This window comes from Crocodylus porosus, unplaced genomic scaffold (genome assembly GCF_001723895.1).
Source record: "Crocodylus porosus isolate Cpor-Errol unplaced genomic scaffold, CroPor_comp1, whole genome shotgun sequence".
Classification (NCBI taxonomy): domain Eukaryota; kingdom Metazoa; phylum Chordata; order Crocodylia; family Crocodylidae; genus Crocodylus; species Crocodylus porosus.
Window position 1 is genome coordinate 82,535,298 of NW_017728943.1, and position 15,134 is coordinate 82,550,431.

Here is a 15,134-nt window from a genome sequence, read left to right on the forward strand (position 1 = left end):
AAAACAACAAAACAAAACACACTCCTCTGCTACCCTTGTTCCTTCTTAAATATTCATCCTGGCTAGTGTTTGTGATTTCCACTGCCCTGGATCACTCCCTTTGGAGCAATACTAGAAGATTACGGTGGTACTGTGGAACACATGGGCAAAGTCATACCCTTGGGTAGAATGGCCTCAAGGCAAGCTTGACAAGTGAACCGCGATTAAACCTCTGCATCTGCTCTGGATGACATAGGTGACAATTCTTCTGCACTGTGTCCCCAGGATAGAAGAGAGGTTGGTCCTATAAAAAACAGCAAGCAGGAAGAGCAAGAGTGCTAGAAATATGATCACATGCCTATACCCCTCTCTTACCATGTGATGTATGCCTGGGGGTTCCATTTAAATGAGGGGAGGAAGCATCTGCTTTGGTTATTCAGTGAAAAGTCACCCAAAACTAAAATTGGCATGGCATAGTGTGGCCCTCCCCCACTCCACTGGACAAACTTCAGCAGTCTCCAAATGTTCAGGAGCCCACACAATTTCAGTGGGAAAAAACCAACTTCATAAAAAGGAGGCCAGAGCTGGTAGGGCCTGATGGTGTGACGACAGGTCTCCGCTCAGTTCACTTCTCAGGAATCAATAACATATATCTGGCATTAAAAGGTTCCAGTGGTCTCAGCAGATGCATACAAGATCAAGTAGAGGCTAGAGACTGAATATTTTCATCCACAGAAACTAGAAAGGTAGAAATGAGTTCACAAGGGCATGGAGGGCCATCCCCTCACCATGGACTCCCCAAACCGACATATCACTGCAAACCTGAAGGGGCTAAGGCACAGAGTGTGGTGGGAACTTGTTCCGCTCCTTTTCGCCAGCTCTAGTGTGTCTAAGAGCAGCAGCCCCTCCCCTGACTCACCTGGCGGCCCCAAGCACAGGCAGGTCAATTAAGAAATCTCTGAACAGCTGAATTCAAGAACCTAGCTCAGGGGAAAACATTCCTACTCCAGAGAGGCATCTGTGCAGCAGCTCAGTGAAACAGACTGAGAGGCTGCCTGCAAAGTGACAGAATTAGAAGTTAGTAGCGCCGGAGCCCATCTGTCTTGTCCTTGTCCCTGACCCCAGCAGGGCCTGTTGGGTGCAGGGACACATCACAGTATATAGTTGGGAGGCACTTGTTCTCAGTGGTAATATCTGAAGGGGGAGAGGGTCTTGCTGAAGCACATTCCACAAAGATTCTTAAGTCAAGCCACCCAGGGAAAGATTCACTCATGGAGATAGCCACCAGCCAAAAATGAGCTACACCTCTGTGCTACATGACAGTGGGACTTCACCCAGTGCTCAGCACGTGCCTAACCTGTACTGGCTGGTTTCATTTGGTGCCAGGTCCAAGTACTCCACATACTACGGTACCAGCTAGAGGCATCAACTGACTTCAGGGCTCCATGGTGCCAGGCACTGACAGACAGTGCAAACACATTTACAAGTTATTTACATATTTCACCCCCAGGGATCAAAGGGGGCAAGAGGAACTTCAGCATAAAAATCCTCCCTCTTGTGAGTCAGACATGAGAAACTCACTGAGGTAACTCACTATATAAAACTCTGATTATTCTTTTCATTCCTTTTCTTGGCTATTCAGAGTCCAGCTCCAGTGTGGATCCTTATACTGTAACCAGCACCATGGCACCTTCTGTGCTCCAGGTAAAACTTTCCTGCAAGGGAGCTTATACCCAAGTGGCTTCATAAAAATGTCTGGATCTGCTGGCATGCAACAAACCCAGAGAAAATGGACTGCACTAAGGCTTCCAAAACTGCATCTGGGAGTGGCTGCTAGGCTCTCAGCCCCTATATCAGTGATTCTCAACCAGGGTGCCTTGAGATCCTTTCAAGGGTGATTTGGGGTATCAGGCAAGGTAAATACTGTTTGGTGTGCAAACATGATTCATATGATAAACCCAGAATTTTCAGATAGGAATCTGTAGTGTTAACATTCTGAGCTGTTATGGTGTTTCTGAGTTTGTTGCAATACAAGAATTGCCCTACTATTTTTCTGGAGTCAAAAAAACATGAGAAACATAAGAGCTGTTATTTTCCAAGAGGCTCCTCGAATTTATCAAGGGGTGCTGCCAGTTTGAAAAAGTTGAGAGAGTAACTACCCTGCACAGTGGGAACAGCTCATCTGCATCCCACATAATAACCCAACCAACTGACTCAAATAACCCAATCTCCCTCCAGGCAGCTGGCAATAAGGCAGTGCACCTCAGCTAGTGAGCAGCACAATGGGTTGCACCTTGCTAACCTCAGAGTCCAAGTCAACACAGCTCACAGTCCTTCCCACTGACATCCCCCAGCCCCCCTCCCGCAATTCCTGAACAAATTGCCTTCCGTTACAGAGAAGCACTTCTGCTATTCCACTCACTCCATTACCAGCATTCATCATCAAGGCAACACACCCTAATTTAGCCCGGCATGGGCCCTCTGCAAACTGCTAATCCCAATACACAGCTGCTTTGCAAATACACTGGCATGAGCAAACCATAAACGATTTATGGCGCGTGGCAGGAAGACTCCTGGCTCCCTGCGTGGGTGGGGTTTTGGTACGAGAGCATGCTTGGGCTAATGTTTATATTGCAAGTTGTCAGTCTAGTAATATATCATCTGCTGCGCTACATAGTAATAGGGCTCTCCCCACCCAGTTTGAGCCCTGACTACACCACACCTACTACAACAGAGAGACTATAAGAGAGTTGCCAATGCTAACAAACACTCTACAGGAATTCCGCTGTCCTGTGACAGCTAGGTTTTTTTTTCAGGAATCAAATCCACCTAAATCAAGAGGCTTCCCCAAATTAATTTCCCAAGCAAAGATTAAACCAACCATCTCCTGCTAATAAAAGGTTTTGCTCTCAGTGAAAACTTGAGACCCTTCTGAACAAAGTTTCAGTTTTCAGACAGTTAGCCACAAACTGGACCCTTGAAAAACTGCACTATGACCATGGAGGCAAGCTGTAACATTTTCATGCATTAGTGACGCAGCAACTTTCTGTCCAGAAAGCTGTAGCAGCTTAACAGAACACTGTAAACTTAAAAGTCACATACCTAACTAATACTGTTGCTTGCAACAGCATCTTTCTAGCTTTCCAACAATACTTTGTATATTTCACAGTAGACCACTTGTGGGCATCTCAGAAACAGGAAAGGGAAAAAACATTTAAAAAGATAGGACAAAGTGATTTAACACCACACACCAGCAGTGGGAAATCCAAGGCATCTGAAGCAGCTGTAACTACTTTAGTTCATTTGAAATTGCTGGCCACTTGAAAATACAGTCAACTCTTTACCCGTTTAAGTTTCCCCACTTGGCAGGAATGAAGTCCTTGCCAAAGAACAGCAAAAGCACAGACTGAAATCTAGCTTAGGTGATTAGGTTGAGAGAAGTATTTAAACATTATTCTGAACACAGGAAGCAATGAATGCCCAGTTCTATGGCCAAGAGCCATAAGGCAGTCACCAAGACCAGCACATATAAAGATAGCGGTAAGAAAGCTTGTTATTACAGTAATTGTCCAATTACCTTGCGAAAGCCTCTTATCTTCATCTGTAATAAATGCCAGATTCAAGTTCACCTGAGTTTTTATACAGCTCTAGATATGATACCCCAAGAACACGAGTGCTACCCCAGCTCTCTTTTCATAGTGCTTAGGGTCAGAAGGGACCTAAACAGATTATCAAGTCCAACCCCTGCCCCAGGCAGGAACGAGTGCTGGTGTCATAACATCTCAGCCAAATATCAATCCAGCCTCCTCTTGAAGACCTTCAAGGTAGGAGAGCACCACCCCCCTTGGGAGTCCATTCCAGAGTCTGGCAGCCCTAAACGTAAAGTAATGTCTCCTGATGTCTAGCCTGAACCTTCTCTTTAACAATCTGTGGCCATTATTCCTAGTAAACCCTAGTGGTGCCTGGGGGAACAGAGTCCCCCCGATGAGTTTGTATACAGCCACCAGGTCCCCTCTCAGCCTTCTCTTGTGGAGGCTGAATAGATTCAGGACCTTTAGCTTCTCCTCATACGGCCTGCCCTGCTGCCCCTTGACCATGTGAGTGGCCCCCTCTGGACCCTCTCAGTGCTAACCACATCCCTCTTGAAGTACGGCACCCAGAACTTTTGAAGTTAAAGAAAACCTGAATGACACTGATGAAACTTTAAGGTTGAGACTTGAAATGAAGTACAGTCAGAAACTCCACAACCCTGTTTTTTGCCAAACCAAAAGTGAACTTTATTGACAGAAAAAAAATGAAAATAGAATCTGGCCAAAGGAATTTGTTGTTGAGACAATGGCTCTGAATATGCTTACCCTTTGGAAATGCAACATGAATACATAGCATTATGAGGCCTCCACCACGAACCCAACTGGAACTCCACCCCACCCATGAAGTGTGGTGGCCACAAGTCAGACCCCAAAGTAAGGCCCCCTGGAAGCCAGTGGGAGTCCTGCAGGAAACCCTACCCTGAACTTATGCCATTTTATTTTTCAACTCCATTCCCTCAGTTTCACAGATAGTGGCTGTAAAAGTCACCTAATATTTATTCACTGAATGCAGTCACACAAACCACACAAATAGCTGACTTCTGCCCTTGGATACCAAGGAAGTACCCAGCAAAGTCCCTAGGTACTGTGTTCACAGATGTCACAAGACTTAGAATCTGTGGCCAGCCCTGGAAATCCTCCTACTCTGGCACAGCCTTTGAGAGCTCCCATCACACTCAGGCAGACATTACCATCAAATGCCCTCTTACACATCCTTCCCTGCCACTTACCAGGATTCTCTTCCCCCTACCAGCCTGTCCCTTCACAAACAATCAATGCCAACTCTATGCTAGGTCTTCAGCACAGATGGAGGTGGACAGCAAGATAAAGGAGGCATCCTGCAGAGTACAGGAACTGAAGCTTGCATAAAAAGGTGTCAGATCTCCCTAGAATCTCCTTAGAAAAATTCTATCCTCTAGCCAGCAAGGTTTCCAGTAGCATTTGGACTAAAGTCCACTGCCAGCTTGCAACGTGGAAAGGCCAAACTCCATACATTCCTTCTCCTCTAAACAGCACCTGCAAGAAGCTGTGAGCAATGGTGTCCCCCTGCCTGACACATATCCAGCAGCACCCATTCATGAATAAGAGAAAATCAGCTTCTAGATCATGTTCTCTTTCTTTCCAAGAATTCCCTCCATAACCTAAAACCCTCTCATGTTATCTTCTTGGACAGAGTCCCCTGGCTTAGACTACCAAGAGGGGTCTTCCAAGGGCAATGATCGTAAAGAGGAAATTAATGAGCACTTTAACATGTTTTGCACTTTCTAGGAACTGCCAAACTGAATCAGACATGATTCAGTATGTTGCCTGCTACTCTGGTCAGTACTGGATGCTTCAAAAAACAAAGCACACCATTACAAAATAAATGCCCTTTCATCCTAACCCCTACTAGTTACAGGTTCATTCATTCCTTGACATGTGAGGGTGATTATTCCTTCTAAATGTAGTATTTTATTCTAAAATAATTCAGAATGTTCTTATTCACTGATCTTTTGAGTCCCATTAAGCTCCTGGCTTCAATGCTGTTATGTAGTAGTGAGCTTCACAGATTAACTATGCACCATGTGAAAGTATTTTTAATCATTATTTAATTTGTTGCCTATCACCTTTAGAGAAGTTCATTCATTATAACTGAGGAATATTTTCTGGCTCTTTCACCTCTTCTCTGGGGACTCCCTAGGACTCAGGACCTTACACAGCTCAAAAACAGCAGCAGGAAACAAAGATTCTCCTCTCTGAGCCATATAAAGAAAGCATTCCCAGCATTAAAACTCTTTGTTCTTAAACCCTTTCATAACAGCATGGAAAGCCTTAGTGATCCACTAAGCACAGCTCCCAGTGGGATGCTCTAGAAAGATAGCATATCATATCATTCCAGATTTAAGGCAGATTGTAAGCTGCTGCTGGGGCATCCGTGTCCAAGTGCATTAGCGATAAGACAATGTAAACACACGCTGGCCAAAAAGAGAACAGTTACCAAGTCTGGAAGAGAGGATGGAGCAGAAGGAGGTAGAAAGGATAAATTTAAGTCATGGATAGAGTGCCAGTCAAATAAAAGAACCCGAGAACAAGCCCTGAGAACCCAGAGCAACCACTCCCTTCAAACAGGACAGAGACAACTCAGCCTTTACTTGGCATCAGTGCCCCTACTCCACAGAGTGTGCTGGAAAGTGTCCTACACCAGCATCCTGCTTCATGCTGAGTAGCAGGCCAGTCACTTCTCAGTGTATTCTCTTCATTTATTTGTAGACCTTACTCTGGTGTTTCACCATACACTGTGCGCTTTGCAGGCATTAATGGTCTTGTCCACACAACTTCCCAGGGAAAGCTGGAAGTATCAGCCTTAGTTTGCAGTCGGGGAACAGGGGCATACCACAAGGAGTCATATCCTGAAGTTGCCACAGACTTGCTATCTCTGGCATTCAGGTCAAGGCCTCTCTACAGGCTGCTTAGAGGAGACACTGATCCGAAGAATGTAACATTCTTCAAAATCCAGTTACAGATGTGGTCTTTTCTGAGGGGGACTGGCTCAGAAATCTGAAAGAGAATCTCATTTCTAGAGCAAGAGTAAAAGTGGCAGAGACCGATATACACCTCCTTGTTGGCCCACATATAAAAAGAACATGAGAAGGGGCTCAGTTCTTTCCAGTCTTTAGCACCTAGGTATCTATAATACCTACTGGGCTCATTACTTAGCACTAACTGGGCTCTTGTGGGTAGCCTCAGCAGATGCCAAGGTGACAGACCAAAGTGTTAATTGTTATATGACGGGAGAATCTCCACAAAACACTCCCGAACAGGGAAATAGGAAGATCCAAATTTAGGGATTCAGTTTTAATTCCTAACTTTCACTTAGCCCAGTAAAAATAACAAGTTACTTCGCCCCCTCAGGGCAACCCCAGTCATGAGATGCTACGCTTGTTCTCAAACCGGGATGAGCCAACAAGACAACAGAGCGAGCCCCTTTTCCTTACTCTGTAAATCCTTCCCTTGCTCCACACCCATCCCAGACCTGATTTCCCAGGTTGTGCCTGTACATAGCACTCTTGCCCAGCAACAAGAGAGGCAGAGGGAAATGGACCAGCACTGCACAGTTCTTATCACATTTCCTGATGCAGCAGCCAGCCCTGGGCTGCAGGGGAAGAAACAGGGAGATTAGTTGTGATCCTAGCCTGGAAAAATTGTTCCATGTAATAACAGTAAGTGTTGCAATGCATGGAATTCTCACATCAACCTTAAATATCCATTCCTTATGATACAGCAAGATAGATTACAGCTGGAGAGCTCATCTCGGGGTTCCCAGGCTGTAGAATGCAGGTCAATCTCCACGCCTCGCAAGCACAAAGTCCTCTTTAAATGAAGGAGTATCTAGGACTACTGAGTAAAGCAGATGATCCTGTTTTCATGGACCCTGCTTATTCTACCATTACGTACCTGCTAGTCTTTGCTCCACCTTTTAAAAGCACACATAAGCAAGGCACATGGCACAAATCCTGTATTTTATGCCAGTGCTGTCCAACTTCTGAAAGGCAAGGGGTCCACATGCCACAGACCCTCCCACTTCGCACCCAGCCCAGGAAGCCTGGCCCTCTCACACTGTGCAGACAATGAGCAGTGTAGACTCACTCTCAGCTAGATGCATGCAGCTTCTTTCCTAGACCATGGGCAGCCCAGATTCCCCCTAACCATACACGCAGCACCTCTGCTGCCTGGCCCCACCATATCTGGCTCCCAGGAATGGAGACAGAAGCAAAAACAAGAGGAAGGAGAGGCTGCTTGGCCACTTAAACTGCTGAAATGCTGGGGCAGCAGCAGTCAGGTGGGAGCCTGGGGGCTGCATGTTAATCCCCACAGGCCATATGCAACCCATGAGCCACCAGTTGCACAGCTCTGATCTAGGCAACTCTTCCTATGAACAGCCAAAATGGATTCACCGAGAGCAAGTCATGCCTGACCAACTTGATCTTCTTCTACAATAAGGTAATAGGCTCTGTGGATAGTGGGAGAGCATTGGATGTGATGCATCTTGACTTTAGCAAGGCTTGTAACACTGTTTCCCATAACATTCTCATTCATAAGCTAAGGAAGTATAAACTAGATGACAGTACTATAAAAGCATATACGCAAGTGTTTGGATCATTATGCTGAATGAGTAGCCCTCAATGGCTCAGTGTCAAGTTGGAAGAAAGTATCAAGTGGGGTTCCCCAGGAGTTTGTCCTGGGTCCAGAATCATTCAACATCTTCATTAATGGATGATAGGACTGACTGCATGCTTCACAAATTAGCAAATGACACCAGGTTGGGTAGAGATGCAGACTCTGGAGGGTAGGTAGGGCTAGGATCCAGAATGACCTGGATAAACTAGAGAAATGTTCCCAAAGAAAAATCAACCAACCAACCACTTGAAATTCAACAAGGACAAGTGTAAACTCCTTGTTGGAATAACTGCATGCACAAATACAGGCTGGGGAACAACTGGCTAGGATGCACTATTACATAGAAGGACGTGACAGTCGCAGTAGTCCATAAATTCAGTATAAGCCAATTGCATGCTCTTGTTGAAAAAAATACAACCCAGCATACTGTTAGCCTTTAACAGGAGTGCCTCGTGCACATTAAGGAAAGTGATTCTTCCACTCTATTTGGCACCAGTGACGTTTCACCTATAGTACTGTACCCAGTTTTGGGTCCCACATTTCAAGAAAGATATGGACACATTGGAGAGAGTCCAGCAGAGAATAACAAACATTATTAGAGTTCTGAGAAGCATAATTTATGAAGGCTGAAAAAATTAGAATCGTTTCATCTGGAGAAAAGAAGACTGAGGGGCAGGGATTTAGTAACAGTCTTCAAATACCTGAAGGATGATTCTAAAGAGGATGGAAATAGCCTTTTCTCTGTGGTTACAAGGGACAGAACTAGGAGCAATGGCCTCAAAATATAGCAAAGGAAATGTAAATGGAGATTATGAAAAACTTTCGGCCTATGAGAAGTGTTAAACATTGGAACAGGATAGTTAGAGATGTGGATTCTGCATCCCTGGAAATTTCAAGAACAGGTTGGGCAGACACTTGCCTGGGATAGTTTATTCAGGGATGAAACCTGCCTTGAGCAGAAGGTTGGACTACATGACCTTACGTGGTCCCTTTCAGCCCTACTTTCCTGTGACCTTATGAATTCCTGCTACCACACATTTCAGAGGATACCCAGAACCACATCCAAAGTACGGTAAAAGATACTAAGGATCTGAGAGCTGCAAAGTGACTTTTGCAGAGACTAACAAGTAGTCAACATAGCCTGGACAAGACTGTAATTCCATCTTTGATACAATGAGCGAGTCTGAATTGGCAACAGGTCCTAGCACATAATATTCTCATCAACATAGACCCGGACTACATTGTGAAGCCTCTGAGGCCCCTCCAAAACATATTCCAAATATGTTATCAGGAACCAGCATCTCATTTTCCATAGCTAAAAGCTGAAAGTTGACTGCTGCAGGCAACACTTGGGACACTAAGGTCCAACTTCATAGTATAAGTTTGGTTGTGCAGCTTAATACAGGTACCAAATGCTCTCTACAGACTCAGTGCCAGGGGAAAAGGGAAGGCATTATACTGAGGGGAAAGTGAAAGAACAGACATGTGAAAGATCAGCTCTTAGTTAAACAAATACCAAAAGGCCCTTTGCCTCAAGCTTTCAATTCTACTACAGAAAAACCCAGAAGTGCAGTTTCAACAGCCATCAGGGAATCAACTGAAACAGAGGTGGTCAACCTGCAGCATGAGTACAAGTGGCAGCAGATCAGGAGAGGATTAACATCATAGCAGAAGACAGGAAGGAAGCAGAAAACAGAGCAGTGGATCAGGCAAAAGAAGGGGACTGGAGTGATGCTCAGGAAGGGCTAATTTGTGGCATAAAGGCCAAAAAGTTTGGCCCCCACTAAACTAAAAAATAGCAGCAACAGTACTTATTTTTAGTATACCAACTACTGAATGCAATTTGGGTCAGTACAGCCCTCAGAGTGAGATCATGAGGAAGGGTCTCAGTGCAACTCTGACTTGACAGACCATTTGTTAATCAGGCAACAAACTCTAGACTCAAATCATGTCTTGTCCCCATACATTTGCTTTAGGCCTCCATCACTGGAAAAGAGGGCTTTAAAAAGTTCCTTTCATGTGGCACAAAAAACACGACGAACCACCCTGTCTCCTGTGCCCAGTATCTGTTACTGAATTCCACCAACCAGCCAGCTCCCTTCTTAATTAGCAACTCTGCCTCTACCATCCTTTCTGGGGACTTAATTTAGGAAACAGGGGCCTCACACAACAGAAGGATACCCTAATAGGCTGGACTTGCATGTTTCCTGCAAAGGGATCTTCTGCCTTGCACATGTGCACTGTGGGACTTCCGGAACATAGTCAGGTGGAGCCCCACCCATTCCTAGTGTCCTTACCTGCCCTGTGGTGTTTGTATCCAGAGGATTCACCTCTTCCTCCTGAGTAATCCTTTTTGTTCAGCTGTCTCTGAATTAGTTCTGATCCTGCAAAACACAGGATTGCACCTTTGTGAAGCCCTTGCAAGAAGGGTGGAATCTCACTTTGCTGAGCTGTGCTTTTCAGTGGGCCGATCCCAGCTGCCATCTCTTCAGCCCAACACAGCAAGGTCTTGGCCCTACCTGATTCGCAGAGCCCTCTCTCACTGGCGCTGTCCTCAAACAGAACAGTCCTTCTCCTGATCACAATCCCAGCTGTAAGCATGCAACCATTCACAGCTTCCCCACACTCAGCCTCCCACCCACTGAAGCTCTAGCCCAGACCCAAACAGGCTTCTGCACTGCCTGCTCAGAAACGCTTTTGCCTAACGCCTTCCCCTAGCCCCTTGGGAACTTGCTCAGACTCACAACCCCACCCACAGCACCCCTCTGTGACACCAGGGAGGGTCTCTAGGCAAGCAGGGAAGCCCCTCTCTCTTCCACACCCAGACAGCCTTACTCCTGCCTCCCACTCCTTCCCTACTGTAGCCCCTACCAGAGTAGCTTGGCTCCATGCCCTACCATGCTCCCCAGGCAGGGGGGCAGAGTTTCCTGCCAGGAGGCACAAACCCCCTCCCTATACCCTGCAAGGCTCCAGCTTGGCTCCCTCCCATGCCCCTACCGGTCCCACTTTGCCCCGCCCCCTCAGCCCCCGGGTACCAATCAGGGATCCCGCCCCTGCCCCTGGCTACATTCTAATTCCCAACCCCGGCTCCGTTCTAACCCCCTCTCCCACCAGGTGCTGACTATTCGCGCATGCGCCCTGAGCAGCCCCCCCGGCCGTTGCGGCCCCGGGCTCGGTGCTGACCTGGCAGAGCTCCCTGCCCTCCCAGCGGCTGGGCCCCGCTCCCGCTCGGGCTCGCGGGAACTTTGCGGCCGGTTCCGGCCCGGTTGGGCTCCGCCTCGGACCCACCCCAAACTTTGCCCCCGCTCAGCCCGGCCCCGCGCGCGCTGTGCTCAGGCGGCCATGTTGCCGCGGGGCATGCCGGGTAATCCGGCGGAATCCCCACGCACGGGCGTCACGCGTCATCCCAGCGGCCACGCGGCGCGCTGCTTGAGGGAGGAGGAGCGGAGCCTTGCGGGTCGCCATGGAAACCACGCGGAGGGCGGGGAGAGGGGGAAGAAACCAAGTGACGACGTTGAAAGAGGGGACGAATGAAAGCAGCGGTTCTGGGAAAGAACTAAACGGCTCAGTCGTGGGGAATAGAGAGAGGGAACGTGCTGTGACGTAAGCTCCGTTTGCAAGCAGGGAGGGGCGGGCACACTCGCATGTACGCACACCTGTGTGTGGGCGGGTGGGGGATGCAGGGCCTCCGGGTACAGCTAAGGAGGTCACACACACCCTTTCCCCTCCTCTCTAGGGCCAGGGTGGGAATGGGGACGCACACCAGCCCCCACCCACTCCCGTATATGGCCCGGGAGGGGATGGGGACACAGACACACACCACCGCACCCCGGTATATGGCGCACGCACCCGTGTACGTCCGGGGAGGACTCACATGCACGCAGACACACACGCACCTGTGTATGGCCATAGGGGATGCAGACCCCTCCCCCCCCCATTTACAGCCAAGGAGGACACACACTACTCCTTATGGCCAGGGAGGGGATGGGGACATACACCCATGTAGGGCCAAGGAGGAGACACACCTACACACACACATGCACACCTGTGTATAGCCAGGCAGGGGACATGTGTGCACACATACACCCACCCACAGACTCAGGGTTTGGGTGCCTCTTCAGGGCAATGCGTGCTTCAGGACCCTGTCCTCTGCCACACGCAGGGAAGAGTGACAGCCTGCTCCACCCAATCCACCAAAGCCCCCCACTGTCCTGGATGAGGTGAAATTCAGTGCCCAGGCTTACCCAGTCATGAGTTTCCACTCCTACCCTGGCCCCATGAATGAAGCCCGGCCCCAGGGACACTGCTCTGGCCCAGGGGAGGGGAATGTAACCTTGTTGAAACAACCCAACAAAGGCATTTTTTTCTGCTCTTGCCTCCCCTTCCTTTTCTCAGCTAGGGACAAGGGGGGGGCTGCTCACGTTGCTGCCAGCAGCTGGGTGTTCTTATGAGATGCGTTCATATGAGAGATCCAGAGACTCTGCAAATGGGACAGCCGGGAGGCCACAACACAGGATTGCAAGAGGAGAATTGTGGCCCCTGACTATCACAGGGACAATCAAAGGAGGCAAAGCTGTGATTCACAAGAGTTTATCAAAGAAGATTCTTCCTCCTTCCGTGCAAAAAGCTAGATTGCAGGAACAAGGGACAATACCCTTGCTGTGTTACTCCAGCAGAGAACAGTGTCCAGAACTGCAGGTTTTTTCCTTTGTTATGTAACCAATTCCCCCTAAAAAGCCCTGCCTCCTCTCCCTTCCCTGGAAGGCTGTACGTCACATTCAGTCCTGGGGCACATCGTAGCCTGTTGCTATGGCAATAGTTATGATAGTATAAACAGAGGACTCTAACCTGTTTATGGGGCCAGGTGGAGAGGGAAAGAGATAAGAAGAGAGTGGAAAAATCCACTCAAACAGATGTAGGGGAAATGTATGCTTCTGAAAGTGCAGGGGCTGAAGATAATGCTTACCAGCAGACTGCGGGGAAAAGCACACAATACCATTCTGCCAATGCCCCTCAGTCGCGATCTGCAGAATCTCTTGTTATTACAGCCCTGGGACTCCCACGCACAGTGCTGTCAATGCATCTTGATCCCAATCTGAACCAGCTCCTCTCTTCCATTCTTACAGCACATGTAATTCTGACCGCTGGCTCTACTACTGTCTTCCTCTTACTGTTGTTCAGTTACAGAATCATAGAAAGTAAGGCTGGAAAGGACCGTCAAATACCATCTAGTCCAGTGTTTCTCAACCCATGGGTCACGACCCAAAAGTGGATCACGAAAATACATGAAAGGGTTGCGAACAAACTTTAAAAATGGATTCTCCTTTAAAGGAGACAAGTGTGGGAAACTGTGGCTTTTCCCTTACAGGCAGGCAGAGCTCCAGCCAGCAAGGAGCTTCTTGGGACCCCCCATGCCCCACACACATACACACCCCACCCCATACACACACCCTCAGCCCACACAATGGGGGCCTGGGGGTAGGAGGCAGTGGGTTGGGAGTGAGGGGCACTGGGTCGAGACTGGCCATCAAATGTTTACAAATGGGTCCTGGTAGAAAAAAGGTTGAGAACCACTGGTTTAGTCCAAGCCCCCTGCCTGAGGCAGGATCATCCCTATCCAAACCATCCTGTACAAATCCACTGTTGAACCTATTCATATTTCCTGTGCATTAGTGTGGTTAATTAATTAAGTCAAATCAAGATGAAGTATTGAAATATTGTCATAGGCCATATTGCTTTGGTGAGACTCTATAAACTTGTTGCCTTGGTGACCCCCTTAGGTCCCAGCTCAGGTGGCAAAAGGCTGGTGTATAGGCTTACAGTGCTGCTGAACCCCTTAGAAAGGGCTCTTTTCTTACACAGTTGAAGACAGGGGCTCAGCAGGGCCCTGCTTCCATGACCCTAGGAATGTAGCACCAGTGAATAGGACAGAACATCTATATCACACCCAGCATGTGCCTGCTGCACCAGGCCACGCGTCAGGCAGGGATATTTCAAGAAAGCCTTCAGTACTTGTCCCTCTATAAATTCTCCAAATCCTCTCTCTGCAGCGGAGTCAGATAACAGGCAGAAGGACAATGGCTCCAAGAATCCAGGCTGTCCATCTGCTCTTCACTTCCAGATTCTTGCCTCCCTAGCGCCAGCTGATGAAATTTTCATAGCTGATGAGGTTTCTCATTTCCACTGGGCCTTGCCGCTTTGGAGCCTTCACAGTTGTGGCCTGTTCAAGTTTCTGTGGGTTCCTACTGCAGGAACCCAAGCACTTTACACATCTAGAGGAACTGAACTTCACAATAGGTTCATGAGCTAATTTTCAGATATTCGGAGCACCCATGATTCCCATTGGCTTCTTTCAGTGCCGGAAGGGCTCAGTACCCCTCAGTATCAGACCTCAGCTTACCAGCTGTAAGTCAAATAACAAATTAGAAACAGAATTAGAACTAGAAATTGGGGGTTCTGACTCCCAGTCCCCTGCCCTAAACGCTGGAAGTCAGGAGTCCTGGTTGCTAGCACCTACCTTGGGCCACTGTTCAATCTCCTTCGTGCTGTGTTTCTGTGAGCTGGGCACCAGGTTCAGCTGAGAACAGGGGTGTGAGATGCTGTAAAGTATTTCATTATGTTACATTATATTCATTTATATAACACTGTTAATACCAACACACCGCTCTCTTCTGGAGCCAGTTGCTTGCGAAAGTCTCTGAAGTTCAATTAACAAGCACCAGGTAATCTAACACTTGACTCCCAATAATCCCTTTATTTTAAGGGGCCTCTGCTTGATGCTAAAGCCCTCTGCAAACAGCCCTGGAAATACATTTGAGATTCTCTTAAATACCATCTGAATTTATGACCCTCAGTGAAGAGCAGGAAGGAATCTCTTCAAAATACTTTCCAAGTGGCAGCACTTTATAT

At 47.8% G+C, this 15,134-nt stretch overlaps 1 protein-coding gene across 9 annotated transcripts in view; it reads right to left on the reverse strand.

Annotated features, from left to right (window-relative positions):
• The window catches only part of TJAP1 (tight junction associated protein 1), a 44,382-nt gene extending 32,769 nt beyond the window's left edge, over positions 1-11,613 (reverse strand). For 6 of the 9 annotated variants that reach the window (XM_019549692.1, XM_019549693.1, XM_019549686.1 and 3 more), the window contains exons 1-2: positions 11,409-11,607; positions 10,523-10,609 (exon numbers count right to left, since the gene is read on the reverse strand). The gene's annotated coding sequence lies outside the window, so the exon portion shown is untranslated. Of the gene's footprint in view, positions 1-157; positions 284-4,798; positions 6,967-10,522; positions 10,610-11,408 lie in introns of those variants that run through there. The other 3 variants (XM_019549689.1, XM_019549691.1, XM_019549694.1) reach the window with 3 other exon arrangements.
• Positions 11,614-15,134: the final 3,521 nt, after the last annotated feature.